Here is a 25,671-nt window from a genome sequence, read left to right as displayed (position 1 = left end):
CTATTAATGAGATCTTATTCATACATAACATTCTTTCCCTAAAAGTAGGGTGAAAAACAAAACAGCATTAGCAGGTTGAATGAAAATGCCTAAATCGCATTTAGATTACACATCCACAATTTTAAGGAAATCTCTTTTAAATAAATATGCAAGCTTTCCCTTTCTGTCAGTAAAGAACGAAGAAAATGAAGAAAACTGTCACTAAAACCAAAAATTTTAATTTCATTGAAGTTAGTAGGAAACGCGAAGCTATTGGGATCATCAATGAGTAGGTCAAATCACTGTTTCGTGCCAAATGTTATATAAAAGCATAAAATTTCAATTATTTAAACAATACCCTGGCAATAAATTTTAATACCATTTATGCAAAACAAATATTGCCAATAGCATTGTGAGTTGCACTCCACGTTTTGCAGCTTTAAAACATTTTAAGAATACAATGCTTCATTATAGATTAATCAGAACCAGATTTAGAACCTCGACGGGATACGAACATGCATGCATCTGATCTAATTTTAAATTTGACTTATATTTTGATTTTGAGATAGTTTGATAGTGACAGTTTTATTGCCCAAAAGGCAAAAATTCATTATTTTCATGCAATTAAAATTATGCAAATTCATAAGAAACCCGAAGAATAGAAAAATTTTGAACACGACTTTTACAAATGCTATCAGACTGAATTAAATAATCGCGAGGAGAAATCTATTGCTTTAATTAAAGGGAAATTTTTTTTCAGATACTCCATTTTTTGCAATGAAAACGTGATTTCATCTTATAAGAATTTTCACACCAAAGAATTCGTTTATGAGCTAAATGGAGTTAGCTAAAAGAAGGAAGACTTTTCTAGTTTATTTCTTGTTAAGGAAACAACACTGAGTTCAAAGAGCACGATCAAAAGTTTTCACCCAGAACTCCCAGGGGAAAAGTGAACGGGTGTATAATATATATTTTTATATCATATTAATTTTATTAAATTACTACAGTTAAATAAATATCTAAAAGTAGTATTATAAATTTTTCTCCTTCCTTATATTTTTATCTGCATCTTTCTTTCCCCAGTTTTGGAGTGAAATGCATGTTTCAGCAATTAACCTTCGTTTTATAATTGATTTTAAATATCATAATTAAGCAATTCTCAACCCTTCTCACCTAGCTCCTTTGCCCCATGCACCATTTGCTAGATGATCATTCTCACCACCCTTTTTTCCCAAACTCGAAAAATACAGATACACTTCTTTAGATTTTTTAATGTGTTTTGTAAATTAAACAAGATAAAGTATAGAAAACGCTGATAATACCAAAATTTGAATAAAGATGTTTTTTTTTTATATTTATAAACTAAAACTAAATACTTAAATGGTTAATAAAAGGCTGATCCCATCCCTCTGAAACTATGAAGGTCTCCCAAGCGGAATTCCCCCTGGTGTAGAATATCTGAGTCAGAGTGTTAGTTATAATAAAGTGTACTTACGCAGATATCCAATTAAAAAAATGCTCGACTGGATATTAATGGCAAACTGGTTCAGTACATGCACCCCCACGCTGTTACAAGTAATATCATTTGAAATTTCAGTTACATTTCATGCTGCTAGCTTTGAAAAGAGTTTGTTAGGTGCAAAATGCGGATGCTCAAACAGAATAAGACTTTATGATTAAGTTTTACTTCGCAATGCATTCCTAAGGAAAGGCTGTTGAAGCTTCTGCAGAAATCTTCCCAAAAATTCGTGATCCTAACAAGACAAAGTTATTTCGTTTGGTTACCTTATTTCTAGAAATATGAAGTGTATGTTCCCCTTAAGATATAAAGTGGATGAAAGAAAGTCCTCCACGAAGGTAACGAAGGTATCTCTCCCCTTAGGCAGATAGCCCTAGTGTGCTTTGCCGTAATCTCAATAAACCAAACCAAACCAACCGAACAAAATGGATGAAGAAAAGAACAGAATGTTTCAATCACCAAGCAAAATATGTGAGAAAGATTGCACTGAAATCAAACGTGTACATTGCTCAGTCATAAAAATCATCTTGGAAAGCTCATCTCCCTCTTCTACTAAATAAAAGGTTTTTGAAGTTAATACCACAAATTGCAGCTGATGTTCACATATGATATAAGAGTGTAGGGCTGTTAGCCATTGAAATATTTTTACATTAATATCCATTCGAGAATTTTTACAGTTTCTGAAAATTTGATATGCGCGATTTTTGGGTTACCTTGGAGTTATACTTATCTGTAGTTTCTTAGAAGCTCCTTATGAAACACGGCTGAACATCTATAATTCGACACGAGTTTAAGCCCTAGCAAATAGGCATATTTCATGGGCCTTTTGTAGTTTCCCCCTGTGTACGAACCACCTTTCTTTAGAGAGTTAATCTACTAAATCATACGATCTTTAGAAAGAGAGCTCTGGTATGACCTGCATTAATTAATTAACAAACCCGTACATAGAAAGAAGTTATATTCATGCATATCTTAATCAAGTTTTAGGATTCTCTACTGTGTAATTCTAAGTTGAATGTGAAGAATTTTAAGAACTAGTAAGCAAATAATCGCTTGAGTTCGTGAGGTAGAAAACAACAAGTGAGAATGGTGAAATAACTCTTTATTATTCCAACAAAAGTTTAACAGAACTCCGTCTTTGGAGTTTGACAATAAAGCCGACACTCGGGCTTTAACTTAAACTAAGAATTAAAACTTAACTAATCTTAATTAAAAAGATATAGCCAAAGCTATCAAGATTCTAACGGAGTTGGCCCCTTAACGCTAATTGACTGCGAAGCTATCAAGGGCCTGAAGTACGGCCGAGCGTAATAATAGCTTAAGAGAGAGTAGTCTAAAAAGGCGGACGCGTGAAACCAGAATCTCTTGTTCTCTCTGACTAAGACAATAGAACTTCGCGGTTAAATACCGCTCTTCCTTAATTTACATTCAGACATGATTCTAAAACTATGTTCTGGCCGGAAGTGGTAAGTTGAAATTAAGAAACGATAGGAAAGGAAGTTTAACATAATCCTTACATAATATTTACAGATATTACATAATATGTACCAGAGAAGTATCTGATGCAAGTGAACATTAACTTGGAGGCTGCAGTCCCAAAAAAGTTGTTTTTGTAGTTCTTGTGACTAATCTCCCTTGTGAAATTCATCGTGGGAAGGAGGCACTATTGCGTGCGCCTGTCGTTGGCAAGAGCCTTGGGCTCCATACAAGTGACAGCAAGACTTTGCTCAGTTCCGCCCCGAATTTTCAAGGACAGCACCCCTCGGGGACGGTTCAGAGGGTCTCTCACCCCCTTTCTCCTACCTTAAAACCTCTCGAGAGGACTTTCGGCTCGCCGCATATTTTGAGTGTTCCATGTAGCACAGACACTATACATTTACAAATATCCCGCGCCCTTCGGTACGGCATTCAGAGTCACTAACATCAATCCCGGTTGGGTAGAAAAAAAAATATGCGGTACTTTTACCATTCCCGCATATCGAGAAACTAAGCTTGTTTCTTGGACCACCTAATGAGACACATATAAAGCAAGAATATTTTTCAGCGACCATTCAGCTCTTATTCTCAATGCTTGCTGTACTTTACATGCAGCAATAAAAGAAACTGTGAGTTCATCACAAATAACTTTGCAATTATGTAACGACATCTACAGTGCGTAATAATGCAAATTTATAAACAGGTAATGGTTGACGGGAACACACAACATCCTAAATCTGCGTGATAATATTACTTTTATTTTGACTGTGTAGTGAATATTATTAAGTATTCACTGAAGTTTCTTGCGTTCTGAAATTTTTAACATTTTACCACACGTACATCCTCATAGAACAGATTTTCATAATATTCCTTCCACTTGAAGATTTTTTAATACATCTTGAACAATAATTAACAACAGGAGTTTAATTTTTTAGGAAAAACGTGTAAACAGTTATTAATTAAAAATAATTTTTATAATGCGAAAGGGCAGGAATACAAATCTTAATCTAATAATTAAAAACATGCACGACGATTTTGTTGTTTCCTTTTTGAATATTATATTAGAGTTACGAGCTGCTTCGTTAAATTTCTTCAAGGCTCCATTATTAAGAGAAAACCAACTTCGGTTTACGTGTTGAAAATTGTTTAAGGCATCATTTACCTCATGCCATTTAAACGCTAAAATAAATTATAACATTTTCTCAATGTTTAAATTATTTTTAAAGTATATATTTTAAACCAAGCCTATGATGATTTTACCTTATGTTTATTATGAATAAAGCTGTTTGAGCTATTCTAGGTGGAAAATACATGGTCTTCCTTCATGAAGAACATCTAGTATTTCACATTACTAAACCTCGGTAACAAAACTGTATGCGAAGTTCAAAATGACGTAAAGGGAATTGCAACACACACATAAATAATCTAAGCCATTAATGATGCGATACCATTTATGTGTTCGCCGTTACCCACTTGAAGGAGTATAACACTAAGTAAAAACCGAATTGTGCTGTTACTCATTTACTTCCTCAATTTGGTAACATTTCAGTTTCACTGAATGTAGAAAACAATGTCGGTAACATTGGACATTTACGTTTAATTAAAAGTAAAAATGCAAAGCTTTTAATTTACTTCTATTTCTTTTTAATATGTTAGTTTTATCTTATTATGTGATTATTATGTCATATTTCTAACACAGTGACCTAACATTCTTTAAGAATTAATTCCAAATACTTTATTCACGAAATAAAGGAATATTTTTCCAAATGAATTATTGCAAAGGAAGCAATCATACGTATTTAAATTGGAGCATGTATACAATCACGCTTTTGGTATGTAAAGTGAAAGAATTCAAATAAGTTTCTGTTGTGAAGCATAATACAAAAAACTTAAAAGTTTTTTTGGTAATATTACGCTACACTTTTACAATTTATCAAAACATTCAAGAATCCAAGTGTGTGAAATGAAATCTTCGGCGGGATATAAAGCAAAATTCACGGTTTTTTTGTTTTTTTTTTCAAAAAGGAAAAAAAAGGTTTGCACTTTTAATACTTTCATAGAGTTAGAGTTGGGAACTTAGCTATGATAGGAATTAACATAGGAAATATACTTCTTGAAAGAAGCCCTGACATTTAGGGGATTCCATTATTGAGGGCCATTTCAAGGGAAACTGGCTTGCATTCACCATACACATAAGCATAACTACAAAAACACTCATGCAGCCAGCCCATTCGCCTCCATTCAACCTCATGTAACAACAGTTTTGCACGTTCGGTGACTAATAATTCTTCAGCGTTTTATTTGAGAATATCACTGAGACCTCTGATCTTGTTAAGTTTTAACATGAAATGAGAAAAAAATAAACGAAAATGTCTGTTCCTCCCGATTATAGACAATTTGTTTTTCAAATATTTTTATAAAATAGAACTTTGTAAAAATTGCTATTAAACAAATATACTGAAGTGCAACAATACTTATTATTTCTGGTCTTCTATAGAGAATTCCGATTCCATTCGTATAACACTGCTTCTCTTTGAATATGAATCGAAAGTGTAAATATTCAGCGCAACTGAAAACTTTTTGATCATTGAACAAATCCTCGATTTAAGTTACTTAGCATACTATTCGTATGAGGAAAATACGTCATCTAGAATCCAAATTTTACCGCGACCTGCTATTAAAGCGATTCAGAAATATGCAAATGCGGTGGCATAAACTCGAACTTTGATTAACGCCAGGTAACTCCCAGCGTAATCGCTGCGGCCAATGTTTATAAAATTCCAGATGCAGCTGGCTCGTGCGGCGCTGGAAATTAGGATCCCTGATCACATGCATAATTCCGCGACAAGGGCATCCCTATTGTTGGGCCTTCGAAATATGTATCCGGAGACAAAGATGATCACCTAAGAGACCGTGCGATTAGCATTGACAGAGCAGCAAGATAGACGGACGCAGAGGAAGGGTGGATATTAGGATTTACCTGGATCGGCCACATCTGCTAGTTCTATTGATCGGCAAGCAGGCGCTTAATGTTTCACGGGATTTGCCGACCTATAGACGTTATTAGAGAGATATTGGAGTCGCAGACTTGTTAATACCTACGTGACTCCTGATGTTCTATGCAAATAGCTGGATCGGCCAACTTGCAGTCACTGCTAAGGGACAACGACTCAAGTAGTGAGTCCCATTAGGGGTTCTCTATATATCGATAGAAGAACAGATATAGGCTTATCTCGCCCAATAAATGGATGGGGACTTTGACGAAATCTCGATACCTTAAGCGTCAGCTTTCAGTTCCAGCTGACACAAAAGGCTGATAATAACTAGATTTCGCAACCACTGACTATCATTTCAAAACTATTCATGTCCCTCAGGCGTTCTGTATTAAAATTATTTTCACTCATTAATCAATTCGATTTTTCTGTTCCTTACAGAAACTTTTCAGAAAAGGTGGTATTTTTTAAGTGTTTAAAGAACACTAAATTAAGTCAAGATTAATTAGAATCGTATGATGTGGAAATTGATTATAGTGAGAGGCACAATTTTTAACAGAATTTTGAACCTTACAGCTTCATAAAAATGATTGAGATTTACGTTGTTGATTTATGAACGGATTCAGTTGTATTCTAATGTCACAACATATAATAATCAATTTCATTTAAATACTCTAAGTAATACAACAAAAAGATAAAACAAGGAATTCTGTTTTAACAAAAGGACTGAACAGAAGGAGAAATAACCATATTTTCTGCTATTTCTCAGCTTTTGGACTAATGACTATATTATTTTCATCAAAGTAGCATTATAACATACCTGAAATACAGAATTATATTACTGGCATACGTATGTTTTTTAAGCGTGTTCGAAAGCAAGAAAATTTTTTCGTACTAAATACGTATTATAAAAATAGATTTAAAATGTTTAATTGATTCATGTAAGTCATTAATTTTTGCATCATTATTCTTATATTTGATTACATTCTGCATTATTTGCACTCGGTTTACTATTATTTTTACATTAATTTACTTCTAAACGCTTGAAAAGTTTAAAAATATCTAAAATTTAGTTAACAAATCGAGCTGGTATTAAATACTGTTTCAAAACACGGGAAAGAATTTTAAGAGCTAGGAGTAAGAGAATGTAGTATTTTGCTGTGAAAAGAATGAAAAATATTTAATTTTATCTTTAAAACTGTCAACTTGTCATATTTGAATTTATGTTTGTCGGTTTATACTTACCTCACTGATAAGCATAATTCGGAACAGCATAGAATTGCACATGTTTATTATCTGTTATGAATAATTACTATTGTGGCAGTTAAACCGGAACCAGATTTTTGAACGAGTTCCGGTTTAATTACTTTCTAACTGTATATGTAATTGGATTATTTCATGTTCCTAAAACTGTAATTTTAACTGTAAAGAAACTATATGTATGTAAACGTATCTATATTTCAGTTAGTAGCGATATTCCACTGGTGCTCGCATGCAGACGCATGTATTCCTGTAATTCGTTTTATTAAATATAACAGTTGTTGTGTTATGAAGATGATTACAGGTTTATTTTGCTGAATGAATTATTTCTCTTCTACTATAACGAACATGTATTATGACCTAGTACTCTAGAGGAATGTACCCTATAGAGCACACAATTATCAAGAATTGCAGTACCTTATATACAGTAACAAATAACAGCGTAATATAAAAAATAGAAAATTAAAAAAAAATATATTAAATCGATATTGGTAAGAGTGTGCAAAATTTGAATTAAGCTTAGGTTTTTTTTTATTTTGCAGTTTAAAGCATTTTTGCACTGAGCGCTAGACCTAATAAGCGTATAAATACTATCAGTAAAACCTCAAACGATGTGCAAAATTATTTACGAATAATTATTGAACATATGCAGTTCTGTAGGAAATATGTGTTTCAGTAATTCACTAAAATACTGATTCTTAATCCCGATGAAACTGAGAATCATTTGATAAACATTTTTGCTTAGCATTCAGTTTACTAGTAATTAAAATAAAATATATTTTCATAAAAAATATCTCTTGGATGCCGCTTAAAATGCATTAAAGAGATAAATATTAGCTCGGTTTCTAATTAATAAGTTAAAAGTATTAAATGTATATGAAGTTAATTCTGCCAATACAAGAAAATCCACGTAGTGTCAATTTTGTACTTAACACGATTTTGCCATATTATCAAAAATCCGAGGTTCCATTTCTTACTGAACATACATGCAGCTCTAGTAAAACAGTTAAAATTTGGGAACTGGAAGTATGATTTTAAACAGACTTACAAGATTAGAGTATAAGATCAAATACCAAAATCTAGAAATATTATTTAAATTATACCTAATCTCTACACTTTTGTTAATTTTGACTGACGTCTGCCTTAAAAAGCATCATTCAAAATTTATTGGATACCTTTAAATGAAACAGAAAATGTAACAAAACATTTAAAACAAATGTAATAAATTTTTTTCCTTTAACGCCCCTTGTTACCAGTGATTTTATAATTATGAAGAAACTAAAGGATTTTAATAATAATAATAATAATATATTTTTTATTTATTAGGATTTTAATAATTTATTTATTAGGATTTTAATAATAAACTAAATGATTTTAATGATAATAATAATAATTTTATAATTATGAAGAAACTAAACTGAAGAACGTGGAGACATAGGAAGTCAATTTCAAGTCTTAATATTTACACATTAATAGATTCTTGAATGTAAAACTACGAGAAGTTTCTGCAAAAGAAAGAAGTGAATCTGGAAATATAGTCTTTGTTATAAATAAGATATCATCAAATATGAGCACATTAGTTCTGCCTCTAAATCCATACTGCCTGTGAATATTTCTCAGATTATACCAAAATTCATGAGCTATGGACTTGCATTTTGTAACAAACTTAATTCCGTCTCATCCGTTAAACTCCGACTGTCATAAATTATGAACTGGTGTGCCTTTAGTGTCATATGTCCTTGCCATCTGAGAGCAAATAATATTTCAGACATATAAATGCAGTGTTCAAGCACGTAAATGTAATAAAAGTACTCTCCTGCCCTCCACGCATTCTTGTCACCTTATGCTATGCACACACAAGTTAGAAACATTGAGTACCATTTTCAAAAATAAACTGAAATGAAATGAAAATGTCTTTGAAAATGCAAATGTTAGAAGGGAAAAACTTTTAGTCTATTAAAACGAAAATACATTTTCTTATACGTTCTGAAGTTGTTATATCGAAAATGTAAAACTAAACTTATTTGACCCATTATATTATAATTACCAGAGAATATTATTTTATTATATTTTTTATTTAATCCATTATATACAAGAAAGAGTACGAAACAAAATTTAAGGAATGTTATGATAGTTTAGAAAGGGAAGTTTTTTTTTTAATTTTATTCAGGAATGCTACTTTAGATAGCTAGTACTACTCAAGTGCAATATTACAATTTCTGTTATTTTATTTCAGACAACTGATGTAAATACTCGTATTTTAAGTGCTTAAGCAGCTAATAATACGCATTATGAAAGCACATGGTAAGAGCAAAGTTATCATTATTCGTATTTAGAAAAACAAACTTCTTTTCTTTCAAACTTCTTTCAACAACTATATATTCAACATGTATTCAATATATAATTCTACTGATATGCAATATATAATACAATGCTATGTATTCAATACATAATAATTCTTTTATATGTATTGAGCAAACTGAATGTTCATTGCTGTGAAGTAATAATGTACTTCACAGCAATGAACATTCAGTTTGATGAACGCAGAAAAAACTTTAAATCATAAATCATAACCGTAACCTGACTGCATCTCTTTGATATTCATTACATTGTCTAATAAGCAAATATGTTCCTGAAAAATTTCTTTTTTAAAATTTTTTAACATCATTCTTGCCTTTATCTCACTTGACAGTTTCAAAAGCAAAATTGGATAATAATAAATCTTGCCAGAAAGATTTTTATTACAAACATGATCTAATTATATTTCATTATAAGGTAAATTATGCATAATTTTGCAACAAAAAAAGCTATAAAACTATGAATGGATTGAAAAATGTTTTCATCGGATGATATGAAGAAATTAACTTGTTTTTCTCAATATTAGTACTATTTTCTAAAGATATGCATCAGATTTGACAGTCATTGACGTGAATGACTATGTTTCACAAAGGATGCTATATAAAAAGTAGGTATTTCTTTTGTTACCTTTGATAGAAACTATAGTATTAATCAAGGAAGTATTTGTTCACTGTAACCCAAATGTATTATTAAAAATGCAAACTTCTGGGTTAATTTGGAGCATTTTCCGACTAGTATCCGTGCCTAGTTAACGCATTCATGTATATCTTGATGGTTCTTCAGTTAAGTTTTACGATACGCTTTTGAAACTGATATGAAACACAACAAAAGCACACTATAAATCCTTTGAAAATAAGCATTCATCTTTTAATCGTTTACTGTGGACTGCCTTAAGATAAGTGTGTCATCGTGCCGAAATATTAGTCACTAAAAAAAAGATGAAACGAATATAATTTGTAATCTTCGTGTTTTTAACGCTAAGTCTACTCAAGTTTGAAAATGCGTAACTAATATAAACACAATTAAAATGCTAACACTTAAAATTACACTCTCCGTGAAAGATGGAAATATTTGAAATGCACTTTGAAAATTTTATGCATAAATGTACATAAAATTGTGCTTTCTAAAACCTAAAAAGTGATTTTCAATCACAGTAAAATTTTGCAGAATAAATAGAAGTAAAGTACGCCCTTCCACTTCAATCAGGAAACAAACTGCGCGTCATTCTCTTAATGTATATTACATTCCATAAAATGCGAAAAAACGGAAAACAAAATTGGGTTGTACCTATCACCTCCCGTAACAATAATTAATTTACAGATTCTGATAAGTTTAGTTAATCTTTGAGAACAACGTGCAGCCAATGAAAAAAAATAAGTACACAAAAAAGAATATCTCTGCGGTAAATTCGTGGCCATATCTCGCGTTCGATAATAACGTTCACAACACCGGAAATTGAATCTATGTTGTAAGGTGTTTTCTTTTACCGTTAGAGGCGTCTCAGTTGTTTGCACTTTCACTATCTGCTAGTCGGGAACTGACGTTGAAAAATAGGAGCTCGAAATAAAACCTAAAACATAGGACTTATACTGCGTCACATTTTTATAAAGTGACTTTATTTTATTTTACTTAAAAAGGCTTCTCATTTTATTTTCGAAAGCCATGCACAAAAGAAATGTTTTTATTCGGAGCATTTCGTCTAAGAGGAAGAACTGCGATTTCGGAAATGTTCGAGAAAAAACTGAGTGCTGCTAAATATAGCCTATCGCCGACGGACTGATGCGAAAAATGAAGGAGCATAAGAAATTCTTTTTAATACATTCAGGGAGATCTACAGCAATTATTTACAATTTTTTTTGAATTCCTCGTCAAAGAACTTCCGCAGAGGTCCAAAACTATTCTTTCTATATTTTTAAACATAAATTTCAATATTGTTTCGACTATATATGCCATATTATAAGTTTTGAAATCAACACGAAATCTAAATCTTTCATGCTAATAATTAAAATGCAAAAGAATTAACTATAAAAGTTTCCCCAATTAATGATTGCAATATTAAAATCTTCTTGAAATACAACAAAAAATTAAGTAGTATTATTACCAAACATAAAAGTGAACTGGTTGTTCACCTACCTGTTATGAATCCATCTACGAGAATTACATTAACAAGCAACACAAGCACAATATTACCGAAGATCTTAACATTTTTGAAAACTAACAACTTGCGGAATTCATGAAATTCAACTTGCGGAATTCACCAAATTCAGAATTTACAGACTAGAATTTATTTACAATTAAGAATATTTGAATAAAATATTTGCATTCGGTTTTGTTTTCGAGTATTTGATTGTTATTTTTGCAAGTTTTGCTTTTGAACTCGATCTACTCAAAACAATTTTTTTTGAATTTGTCTCTTGTGTCACAAACGATTTGAATCTGTCTATGTCTTTGCTAAAATTTTGCAGTTTTTTAAACCGCTTACTTTGTCCTGTAGGGGTTGAACTGATAAAGACATATATTGCTTTTATTATCTTTTTAAGATCATTTTAAAATTTTAAACTTTATTTTTTTTCTCTTTTCGGTTCAGAAACAGACTGTTTTATTTGTTTACTTCTTTCACCGCACCATCCCCTTAATGACGATATAGCGAAGCTGTAAATTGCCTAAATTTCATTTCTTGATATTGGCATAATTTACCGCCTTATTTCTTGCCGTTTGCCACTGTGCTTCTGTTTCTTTTTCTTTTTTTTTTTTTTTTTTTCATAAGCTTCATTCCAAATTGAATATGTGATGAATTTTAACCGTTTTTCTAAATTTCATTTTGCAGCATTATTACCACCACTTGTTGCTACTATCCGCTCGCAATTGGATTGGGGTTATGAACTGCTTTTTACTCAGTATATATATATATTTAAAATAATTACTTTACTTACCAGTGAGCAACCAAAAACAAAACGTGATTATAGTTTTGAATTGCAATACCCAAAACTTTAAATTACTTTAAAACGTGGTAGCTAATTACAGCAAGGCAGCATTTCATGCTAAACTGAAAGCAAAAGTCATTTCAAATAATATGCGAAAAGCAACTTAACTAACGTAGTTAAACTCTTTCATTAATCGCTCGTTTATTTTCATGTATTGCTGCAGAAAATGCATATACAATTGTTGATTAAATTGAATCTTTGACTACAGAACTATATACAAAATCTTAATTCATTTTCCATTCTTAAGCATAATAGGGCTGAATGGAGAGTATTTGTATTTCTTTGCTACAAACTCTAAGCGTCCGATTTCACAAGCATAGCTTTCATAAAAAGTGTTTTGCCCTCATATGTTAAACAGTTTCAAATTTAAGAAAATCAAGTAACAAGCCAATTAATATCTTCAAAAATATCTTAATGAATTTAATGACCTCTTTATAGGTTAATCGCTTACTCTTCTTCCTAAAACTCTCTTTTAGCTCTCATTCAAATGATATATCGCTAGAAAATCGGGATGAAGACATTTAACGTAATGTGTAATACTTCTTTTGAACACGGAAATTTTCTTTAAATGGTTAACTGGTTAACTCATATAAGTTCATATGTGTTGCAGTTTTTTGCGAAATAGCAACTGTATAATATTTATTATCTTAGGCTCAAAAATGTAGCGTAAAGATGCTAATTGTATAAAGATTTTTATTTGGATCCTGTCTTAAAGTCATCACTGGTATATACATTTGAAGCAGTATTATTCATATGATGCATTCAAATTATTTTTATAGCAACAATTATTATGTAAATGATTCATGATGTTATTTTCTTTCCAAATACTGGTAGTTCGGTCCGAGGTTCGAATCCCGCGAACGGGCTGGCTACATGGGCGTTTTCGTGGTTTTCCCCATGTCTAACGTGTATACGAGCCAGTTTCCCTTAGAAAATCCTCCACGAAGGCATCCCTCCCCTTAGGCAGATAGCCCTCGAGGCTTTGCCATAATCACACATACACACACATACACATTCTTTCCAAATGTCTAGTCAACACAAGCAAATTCCTGAACGTAGACACAAGAAGACTATTTAAATATGCTAACTAAATGTAGGCGTTATAATGATTACACCAGCCAGAATTCCTGTACTAGGTATTCTTAAGTATTTTAATAGCTTTCGTTTTATTTTACAGATCTTTCAGCATATCTATTTCTTAAGTTAAAACTTCAATACACCCTAAACTTAACTTAAAAACCTATGTAATAATATGGAAAACGGAATTTGATTATTATGCTGCGTTTTAACAGGCACTCTCTTTTTCATAGGCCTGTATTTTGATTGAAACTATCTCTTCATTTACTGTCATATTTGTAAGCGAAACGTTCAGCTGTCGTTATTATATAAGAATATATCAGCTAAAGTAAAAGCTATAAAATCTGAACTATAAATTGACTTTTACTTAACGACTAAAAATATTAGTCTCAAGTTCTTTTAACATTTCTAAAGAATAATAGCGCACATATGTATCACCTGATAGAGTAACTTAATTCTCACAAAACTAAATAATATTTCACTCTTTCTTATGGAAGGCTAGAGGGAAAGTAGCAATAAATATACGTGACAGCCCCTTTTAAATGTACAGAAGGGAGACAATGGCCTGAGAGAGACAGAACTAAGAAAAATTCTCTCCCGCAACTCGCTCGATGAGCAACAGATGGTTCTGTTCCTCTGATTTCAGCAAGCTCTTGATCTACTTCTCTTTTGTTACAAGCTACTATGTTTCGGTCTAGTTACCTGCCTCTGAAAACTCTGCATACGCAATCAGATTCGATCAATGAGACGATACTCACTGTTTAAGTCTATGGATGGTTTTGCGAATCTCATCCAATTCAAATTAAGGCAACAATTTGCGACGCGGTTGCCGGCTTTTCTCATTCGAAATGAAGTCCTCGAGCTTGTTTGTTAATAATACGCTTTGCGATAACATGCATTGCTACTCATCAGTTCTGGATTAAATTGGATTCTATAAATAAAAGACTTAGTTTGGAATATATAGCTCATTTTAAAATTGTTCCTCTAGGATGCATGAGGCATCTAACTTCACCATGCGTATTAAATATAGCGGCAGAACTGCATGGTATACGATGCAAAGGAGGGATTTCATTGACTTCTGTATCATCGTTTAGGTCAGTAGTTATTAAACTCGCTCTCGTCGACAAAATTTATGATAGTTTGATAGTAGTGAGGTACACTGTGCTTTAAAAGATAGGCTATTTAAGAACATTTTAATGAACGTTATAAAGTATTATTAAACGTGTGATGTAGTTACTTCGATCTATTGCAAAAATAATTCATACTTCACTGTAAATAAAATTTAGAACAAGGAGTTAAATCATAGAAGTTTATTAGAAAACTTTGCCAGAGGAGTCAAAATAAACAATTCGTAATCAGTCATAATACTCAAATCTACTTTCATAAGAGCAAATATATTATCTAAAGTACTTTTCATAATATTCTACATGAAACACAATGTTAGATTTTTAAATAAATAAATAAAAAATTTTATCCACTTTTATAAAAATTTATTAGTTAAAAGTAATATTTTATTCACTAAGTAATGTTGATAGGATGTATACTTAGAAAAAGGAATTAAATTTTTAAGATCATTTCTACATTTAAAAAACAAACTGAAAATGCATTATGTAACTGATAATCTTCTAAATGAAATTATATATATGATTTAGTTAAAAGGGAGAAGTAAATGGAAGCAACTATGCTGATATATAACTTTGTTTTGAAACTCCTAAGTGAAATACATTCTTAATATTTAGAAAGCAACCCTTCAGATTTGTTCATAACTTTCAAATGCTGAGAAATAAAATATTACTCGTTATAATATTATTCGCTGAATTCCTCATTTTAGAATTCTTTCAAGTAATACATGCAGATCATTAATCATGTTGCATTATAAGAGAAAACAATACATTTATTTATAAATTAAATAAAGTAACTTTAGGATATAGAGTAACTCTAGGTAATAGGTTTTCTTTTGGGGTTTAATAGACGCGAATATAATTATGCTTTTACTCGTTTCGCCTTACCTCCTATAATAGATAAAGCACAATTTAATAGTACTTTATAATGAATAATAAAAGGCACTTATATGTACATGAATAAAAACATGTTATATGAGTTAAATTATTAAATGTGAGGTTGAATCAATACAATACATATTCAATCTGAAATCCCCACCAGCGGCCGAGCGGTAAAGCCGCTGAACACTGGTAGTTCGGTCCGAGGTTCGAATCCCGCGAACGGGCTGGCTGCATGGGTGTTTTCGTGGTTTTCCCCATGTGTAACGTGTATACGAGCCAGTTTTCCTTAGAAAGTCCTCCACGAAAGGCATCCCTCCTCTTAGGCAGATAGCCCTAGTGTGCTTTGCCATAATTAAATACACCACAATCTGAAATCAATACAAATTTAATTTTAATACTCTAAAGCATTTTTAAAGCACCTAATTCGTCTATTATGTTACCAATGTAATTAAGTCCGTTCTTCGTTTTTCTCTAGATAAAAGCGACATTTTAATTTGTTGATCATAACATGCATTAATACAAAAATATTATGCTACGTATAATAAGGACATAAATCTGTTAACTTTCTAAAACATTGCAAAGGCAGAGAAATAATAAATATTATGTAATATATTATATTAATGCTAAGAACGCTTGAATTTCTGTTACAGACTTCAAAATAATTTTAAAAAATGAAATATGCAGAATAAAATTATTTTAAAGTGAATTGTTATGAAATTAGAATTTACACGTTAAATATGTTAACTAATACAACTGATGAACTTTGATTTTAGCATTTCGTGATGCAAATCTGTATTCTATGAATATTTAGAACCTTTAACAACATCGTATGTAACCAATATAAAAATTCCACAAAATAAGCGCTTTATGCGATTGGTGTTTTACCAACAGTTTAATTATACACACTATTGCCTATTATTATACAATGCACTGTCACTATCAAATTTATCATAAAAAATTATTAGTGTTATTTACAAACAGCTTAAGGGGTGGAAATCGTTTTTTGTAAAACCCCACTTTAAAGTCTTTTTTTTTTTTTTTTTTTTTTTTTTTTTTTTTGAGCCTGATATTGATACACTTCCTATCACTGTAATATCTTCCTTAATTTCTATGAGAAACTACTGTGGCCCATTAATGTAGAAAAAGAATGCTGAATTTAAATCAAACCTAATTTGATGTGAATATTTGGATTAGGAAAAATAACGAAATAACTTTCATTTCGGGAATAAACTGAAAAATTTTTTAAATGGCGAGAAGATGACGTGCGAAAAAACTTTTAAAAACAAAGACACTGATGTTGAAGGCTCCGTCATGTAGAATGAAAAATTGTCTTCCGAAGCCTTTCAACTAACGATATCTTAGAATAAAATATGAGAAAAAAACGCCCAAATTATGCCAATAAATATTATTTGAGAAACCGATCATTACCAGGCTAAAACTCTACGTTCATTTTTTATGTACATTTATGAAGAAACGGAGTGGATTTTTCTTCCATTTCCATGAAATTCCAGCAGAAGACCCATTAAGTCGTTAGACACAGTCTAAGTGCTTCCCCTCCCTCACCCCTTCACATCTGCCAGGTTCCAGGGATCTTGGATTACATATTCTTTGAGCACATTAAAATACGCCTTAAAATGTCGGAAGGAGAGGGTGTCACACCAAATAGAAACGGAGAATTCTTGCAGAGGCTCAAAGTAACGTCCCGCGGTGGCTCATTAACGAAAAGTAATATTCCATACGTTTGCCGAAATATGTGTACCTTTCTGAAAGCCGTGATTGGCAGTCAGGATGTAAGGTAACTTCATTACACAGAAAATAAATGTGTGCAAGGTATATCTGTTTGTAGATATGCTACATTCTTGTATATTTAAAAACATATTTATAAAAGATAACGACTGAAAAAAATTTCACCCTTGTCGCATGCTAAATTAACTCCATTATTCTCAGCTAGAATATCCCAAATGACGTCAAAGCAAAAAAGATTAATCATCTAAAGAGTATTATAATTGTTGTTCGTAACTGCTTGAAGAGTCCTAAGGATTTAAGCTGACTGAGTACAGTTTCTTGATTTCCGACATCAAAAGATTTTGAAAATTGCATTAATTCTTATTTGAAACTGTAAATAGCACAAACAACGATAGCACAGAAATACAGCGTTACATATTGTATAAAATCAATATTGCTAAAGATTATTTCTGGGAATGAGACATTTTATTCAACTCTGAGTTAGGGAAAGCACTGTTTTGAACTTTAACAGGAGGATGGTAAGCTCCTTCAACTGATTCAAACGCTTTCTAATGTTATCTCATTATGCCCTTGTGTTTTCTAAAATGTTCTATACAAGAGACTCTTACCTTTTCTTCACGGATTGTGTATATGTCTTCCTTTGTAGTTCTGATTCATGCAAAAGTGTGTAATTATCTAAAAAGATGAACTTGTACCCTTTTGTGATCTCAATGATTCAAATTAATGGAAGACGTTGTCGCCCAGACGTATAGTGGCCTACTACGGTACCGAAGAACCCGGGTTTGAATCCCGTGTAAGACATGGATTTTTGTAAATATGTGCTGCATGGCAGCACTCTAAATATGCGGCGAGCCGAAAGTTCTCTCGTGTAGGCTGGTGCGTTAAGAGAGGGATGGGATCCCCCCCTGGGGTGCTCTTCCTCAAAATTGGGGGTGGAAGTCCAACCTCTCTTCGGATTAGGCTCTGGCTACCATTGTTCCATGTATTATGGATAAGACAACAACAACAATGGAAGACGTTAAAAATAATCTGTTTTTTATTATTACATTTCACAATTACAAATTCAGCCTTTATGAATGAAGTCAGGGACCAAAATATACAAAACTACAATATATATGCATTTAATAATTCCCCCAAAAATCTCCATCAGGAGAAAATTTAGACTGAAATTCATTTCCATGTTGTCACCTAAAGTGCGATATGTATGACCCACATCGACTACTTTTACCCATGTCAGGCTGAAATAAGGGGAAAAGGTCTCTTCATTTCTAACTCCGCAGTTTTCAGTTTCTTAAATTCCCGGTTGTCTTTTTAAATCACCATTTTCTTCACACTTTAAAATATTATGTTGTTTAATATTGACTGACATTATTATTGCGCTGCCAATTCGAATTTTACCTTGCTGTCAAGATTGCTCTGTCTTTACAAACCACGATTTAAATTGCAAATCCTCCGTAGCAAGTTGTTTTTATTGCACGTCGATTTTTGTTTGGAGAAGAGACGGCAACAGGCAAACAGGAATGGGCATCAAATCGAAATCGTATGGCTTGTTAAGCATTTATAAAAGGGTTGTTGTTTTTACCACAGTTTTTGTAATTCTATCATTTTACATCAGCTCATAATTTCACGGAATTTTAGAAAATGTTATTAGCCTACTGTTAAGCATAATTTCATTCGCTTTTCACAAAAGATACTTAGAACAAAAAAGTTTTAAAGACCTTTGTCAGAAACATTATAATTTTTTAATTAAGTAATTGTTGAAGTATATTAATCAAATTGAGTAGTAGTTATATTAATCTTCATCTTCGTTTTACTTAATAAAGTGATTAAATTTGGCAATTTTAGTGATTCAATACTATGGCTACAGTTTAGTTAATGCATTTGAAACACAATGCTGTAATAATACCAAAGAAAAAGAATACTTGTTATGCTTAAAGAACTAGTACTTTTAAAGCTAATATAATAACTGTCAAGCATGTCTTAATCAAAATCCTCTTCTGATAAAACTGGTGCATGTACATCCAGTCTCATTTCCTTACAGCTTGCATAATTTAGGCTTGCAACAAAGTAATTAACAATGGAAATAATTAGCCCTTCAATTTAGTGTATTAGAAGCTGTTTTACGTGGATATATTGGACCACTAGAAAGTTGTCCATATAAATATGAATTAAAATTACATTAGTCCAAAGGCTCAGCTTCTCTGTGTTACTTAAAAATCATCATTTAGTTCTAAATGTAAATCTAAATCTGTCTCTGACTTAGATTTGAGGCCAAAATTTTATACTAAGCATAGTCTAGTTGCACTTGAATAATGCTACCAAAATTGTCAAAACGTTTAGGATAATTTCTCTTAAATATGTGATTTGGAGGAATCGATCTTACCTATGTGTCTTGTTTAACACTACAGCTCTAGCTACTTTTCAGAGAGGAGAAGTCTCTCTCAAGGCTATTTGTCATATACAGCTTATCTCTTGATTTTGTGAAAAAAATGAAAATAATTAGCATACTTCAAGAAGTAATACAGGAATGTTTCTTAGAAATACTCTTTCGTTTTGAAAATTTATTTTCAAATGTCAGCTGGTCAGACATTATGAGGATTCTATCGAAATTTTTCCCTCCATAATATGAAAATATGAAGCATCTGAATCTTCTCGTATTATGAATTGGCATTAAATGATTTATTCGAAATACAGCTCCTAACTTAATGTTTAAAAATGTATGTCAAAGTCTGCGGACGCTTTGAATATGTTACCTGCCTTAAATACCAGTAAGATATTAAATGAAGCATTTTCAAATTGTTTACTTGCAATTTCAATTTTATATTGATTTTAAAATGCTATAGGTGTTTGTTTGTAAGGTTTATCCTAAGTTTATAACAGTTCGTTTTAAGTTTGTCACAATTTCCTATCTCTTCGAACTTCAGCTTACAATTTCTTACCAGAATGAGTTTTTAGAATCGCGTTAAATACTAATAAGAAGTAGAAATAATTTAAGTCAAGTTCCACCGACTTGAATGAGTTAGGATTCTTGAATATCGCCTTTTCGCTAAGTCTCTCTAACTGTTACTACGCTCGGCCATATTACGTGCTTTTTGATAGCTTCGTTAGCTAGTTTAATATTACGTTCCAACTAGGTTAGAATTTGTGTTAGCTTCGGCTAAATCTCTTTAGTTAGTCATTAGGTAGTTTTTTAAGCTATTTAAAATAAGCTCAAGTGGAGGGTTTTTGTACGCCCTGAGAAAGGGCCGTCTGTATATCTTTATTTGGAGCAAATAAAGGTAATTAACCCTTCTTGAGTTTACGTTTCTGTTCGTGGATTTAAGCGATTATTCGCTTAGCTGTTCACTAGGTTCATCAACGCTTAGTTTATTAGAATAAAAGGGAAGAACACTGCAAGTTGTTTAAAACAACTAAGGGTATGTAACCGTTATTGCATTAAAATTTTGCAGTTTTAATCTTTGAAGATTTAAATTACAATTCAATAGTCTTACTTTTTAAAATGAGTATATAAAATTAGGAAATTAAATCATTAACTCAAAAAACATCGTAGAAACTGCTAAAGTATGATTTTAGCGAAACGTTATGCTGCCAATATGTTGCTAAATTTCATTACTATATTAACAGTCGTATATTTTAAATATTTGAAGATTTATATCTTTTCACATTAAATCCATTCTTTATACGTTGACTCGAAAAGCTTGCCAAAAATGAATAATCTTTCATCAGTGTAAATAGCACGAAAATTTAAACATTTTAATGCTATTTAATTGCCAGTATGAAGTATTTTGTTATATTTTATAGAATATGTGAGGATTTGTATTTGTTGTTAACGACAAAACTGAAACACTAATAAGAGTTATTCAGAATTGCTTCCCATAAACTGAAGAAGCATGACCATACCAAGGTTGCATAAAGCAAAAGGCAAAGGTAACATGTATATACGAGTCAGTTTCCTTAGAAAGTCCTGCACGAAGGCATCTCATCCCTGAGGCAGATAGCACTCGTGCGCCTTGCAGTAATTACCAAACCCAAACCATATAGCATAGTAATGATGCGTGTTTATAATGCGATGAAATGATTTAGATGCTAATTTCTAATAAATTGCAGGTGATATAACTATCAAAACATAATAATGCAATAATATTCATTAATGTGCATAAGTTGAATTGTAAGCATCATATTTAATTCTGCTTGAATGTTTTCTTTGGAATTTCATCTTGATTGGAATTTTCCAGATTTACTATTATACGAGAAAAATTGTCCTAGACTGAACAAATTTACTGCCTTAGATTTATTTCGGAGTTGCAGATTCCTTCGAAGACGTTTCAATTCTCGAACAAAGCAGTTTAATTTAAGTAGTAAGGAATCTATTAAAAAATGCAAAGTAAAATCATGTCCGCAGAACAGTAACCGAGACTAAAGTTGTCGAAGCCACTTTGCAGGTAGCTTCGTTCAAGTCAGCTCCATAACAGTTGCTTAGACACAGTTGAGAAAGGTTTGACTTGGTGTATTCTAAGAAACTTTCATCAAATTCACAGTTATGCACCGTTGCGAAGGCTTTCCCTTGAGAAAGAGCCCATTTTCAGAACTCGAGCAGGAAATTGACAATTACGTGAGTATACGAAACATTTTCAAATCAAGCGAAAAAAATTTATAAGGAGAAAATATGCTAGGGGGAGAAATACTTGAGTAAATATGAGCATCTAAATTTAGCATTTTTATAGCTACATAATATTTAAAGAATTTCGCTGTCTAAATATCATGGAGCTAATTCAGCATGTAAATAAAGTAAAAGAAATTACTTTTTATTCTTTTTCTGTTAAAGAACAATTTAATCCCATCTTAAAGGAAAAAAAAAATCTAAAATTCCTTCGTCCTAACGAAATGAGAACATACTTACGTATAAGCTAATTTTGACAGAAAACGTATTTCAAATTTTAAGAAGAAAAATTTACTGGCCCGAAAATATTTCTTGCATATTCTAAATTTTCTATCTTACACTTAATAATATGTTATTTCGTCCTGTGGGCTTTTTCTCTTAGTGTTTCAAAGTATGTACCTTTAACCTACTTACTTTTAGTTATTCACTAGTTTTTCTACATTTGAGTTAAGATTCCGTGTTGTTCAAATGGAAAATAACGAACTTGGAGAATAAAATGGCGAATGAATTTGGGGATTTTGTGAAAAATACATTCATTTCAAACATTATACTTTTGCAATCAGTAAAATAGTAAAAAACTATGTAGTTGGTTATCTTTACGGTGTATTCTAGAATGTTGTTTGAAATAAATTTAATTGCTTTTATTAATACATAATGATGTTTTTAAAAAATTAGAATGTTATAAAAATAGCGAAAGAAAGAAATCTTTACGTATAAATGTAGCATATTTAAAAATTCTGCTTTCTTTCAAGCTGAATATAAGATTACAAGCTTATAAGCTTTAGAATCTCCTGGTTTTGACCTTTAATAATTTCATTTCAGGTGTAAGATTAGTAAAGTCATCCAAAATGCTGGTAGCTCAGATATCAAAAGCTGTGCACATGATCACGGATCATGAACTTTCAGACACGTACGGGCTTCATTAAGTGGACGTTTTACACATCATTAACCTTTTCTCCATCATTAAAGTTCACCTCATTTGCAAAGACAAAATATTCATGGAGAAAACGCAGAAGTTCTGAGTGCACAAATGCATTATTGCGAATTAAGGAAACGTTGCCAGTGCTGTAGCAAAAATGCAATGAAAAAGCAATAAGTTGCTTACGCATCACATACGATGTAAGAAATATTAAAATCGAGGCACAAAATCTGTTTCTTCTTAGAAAGAAAGATAAGAATGAAGGTTAAATCTGTATTTTTCATTTCCTCCATCAAATAAATATTCTTATTTACTTTAACTGAGGGGAAAATACATTTTCTGCATTCTTGCTCTGACGGTTATGTGTCTGAGTTTTATCTTGAGATTATTCTTTAAAAGCTTCAACATTTGTAGCACGCATGAAAAGATATTGGTTTGGTAAAAAACTGTGGTATACAAAAAGTCGAAAAATGTTTTTGGAAAAATGAAAAATACATTTTTTTGGTGTTCCGCTTCTTACGCACCATGGATTTCTTTGACTAGTTTATGCTTGCAGAAAAAAGCGGACACTTTAAAATATGTTCTTTAGAACATGTAAATCGTAACGCAATCCTTTCTTTTGTTATAAGGAAGTCGTTACTCTTACTTCGTGATTGCGCTATTCAAAGCTCTCCACAGAAAACGCAGCATGAAAGAAACAAGCTTCTTTTAAGTATATGAGGCAATACGTCGGAGCCATATAGGAACAAATCAACCTTTGATATCTGACAAAGGGCTAACGCTTCAATTGATGATTGAGCCAAATTACCGTTTGAAGCTTTTGTAGAAGTGTATCAAAAGATAACTTTGGAAGATGAGAGGAGAGCTGTGGTTGCTCATTCCCAGAGCGCGTTTAAAAGCTCAAAAGTGGTTTATCGAACCACCACCAAATAGAATATGAAGCTAGACTAGTATTCTTTAGGCATCTGCGTTTATGATAAAGGTGACTCTCTTTCCTTTGATGTGACAAAATTTGTTAAGGAATGAAGAACAGTCCAATCGGTCTGAGGCGAGTCTTTTCCACTTGATAGCAAAGTTTTGGCTACAGCGGTAGCGTATAAAGGCGGAGGATATTGATGTACTAGAGATAGTTCTTATTAAAGTTCATCTTTGACACAGGTACTTATCTCAGCGCAATATTCTTGCTAGTCGGCAAGTCCTTTGATGTACCGCTATTTGCCGACGAGTTTTCCGCGAGAGCATCTCTTTATCTTTGTGATTAGGAAAGAATTTTTTCAATTCTCTAAATGGTTTCGATCCGAAGGAGAGGCCGCCCGAAAAAAAGGAAAAAAGGAAAAAAAAGCACCACATTGCTATCGCGACAAAGAAAGATATTCCATATCGAGTGAAATGTTGTGGATTTTTCTTTTACCTCCAGCTCTCGTTCTGCCAGCAAAGTAATGACTTGCAAGAAATGCTTGCATTCAAATTTGCAAAGCTGCTTGTTAAGGTTGAGAGCAGTAAAGCTCTCATTGTTTGTTCCCACGAGCAAAGACAGGCCCTTTTTTTAATAGATTTTCCGTTAGTCCCACGATGGGTAACAACGATACAAAGGAACGCGTTCCGGTTTACTTTCGCCTATTTTTGTAGCAGGTTGCTTCAGAAAACATTTCCACCATTTCTGCCGTCATGATTAAGTTTGAAATAAAAATACTGGCTCATCTCTGGAGAGGATACGTCAAATCTGCATTCTATAAAACTTGAACAGTCTGTTTTTATTTTGCATATAGGCTTGATCATTACTGTTATTTACATCTACCTGCATCCAAATGGTATATTATTTTACGAAACAGTAGCCCAAACAATGTTAAACTTTGGCTCATAGAGATTGTTCAAAGTAATGAGTTGTCTCCCCCTCTGCCTTTTTCCGTTTTTCTTTTATAACCATGAATCATAAAAATAATATTTTTAAATGGAATATCTTGGAATTTAAGGTACTTATTTAATAAAAAACATTAGAAAAATCATACACTAAAAAGCATGTATTAAGTTTTATAGCATCGCTAACAGTAAAAAAATTCAAAACGTCAGTTAATGATAGCCATTTTGTGTTAATGTCAGTCAATTACGTAAGTACAGATATATATTACTGAAAGAAAACAGTATTTAAATGCTTAGAGACTCCTTAAGCAGGATTTCTTCGTACTTATAATATTTTACATCTAGCTAAGTTTACAGAAGTAATGCTTGGCAATAATGTGCGAAAAACCACATACGTTGTAACTCGAAAATTAGTAATCACAATAAGTAAGTAACGTCACCAATTTTTGTTCTCAATTTTCGTCCTCTTTCGATTTTAAGTTTATTTGAAGTGTCTGCTCTTTATATATCAGTGCTAGCTATTTCTCATATAGGTAATATATAATTACTATATAATTGCATTGAAGTATTTCTATCCAAACATTATTTTAATAATTAAAGGTCCGTTGGAATTTAGAAATTTATAAAAATATGAATATGGAATCTACATTATTATCTTCTATTTAATTTCTTAATTAAATGAAAAGCATTTTCAAAAATTAGTGCAAACCATTTTTTTAATTGATTACGCTATACATACAAGTAAATATATATATTATCGAAAGTTGAATAATCGAAAGTTTAAATGATGGAAAAACTTTTTCTTTTGCTACAAGTATTTTTCTAGTAACACAAAAA

General features: G+C 31.8%; 1 protein-coding gene and 1 long non-coding RNA gene across 3 annotated transcripts in view; one reads left to right on the top strand and one right to left on the bottom strand.

Moving 5' to 3' along the window:
• Positions 1-25,671, top strand: part of LOC146993418 (uncharacterized) — a 403,725-nt gene that overhangs the window by 7,617 nt on the left and 370,437 nt on the right. The gene's annotated exons all lie outside the window — the stretch shown is intronic.
• The window catches only part of LOC118196685 (protein couch potato-like), a 460,571-nt gene that overhangs the window by 292,388 nt on the left and 142,512 nt on the right, over positions 1-25,671 (bottom strand). The gene's annotated exons all lie outside the window — the stretch shown is intronic.

The sequence above is a fragment of the Stegodyphus dumicola genome, chromosome X1 (assembly GCF_044657685.1).
Source record: "Stegodyphus dumicola isolate Sdum_Otavi_A_Nest chromosome X1, ASM4465768v1".
Lineage (NCBI taxonomy): Eukaryota > Metazoa > Arthropoda > Arachnida > Araneae > Eresidae > Stegodyphus > Stegodyphus dumicola.
The sequence above is the reverse complement of the archived record's forward strand: the minus strand, read 5'-3'. Positions and strand labels throughout refer to the sequence as shown.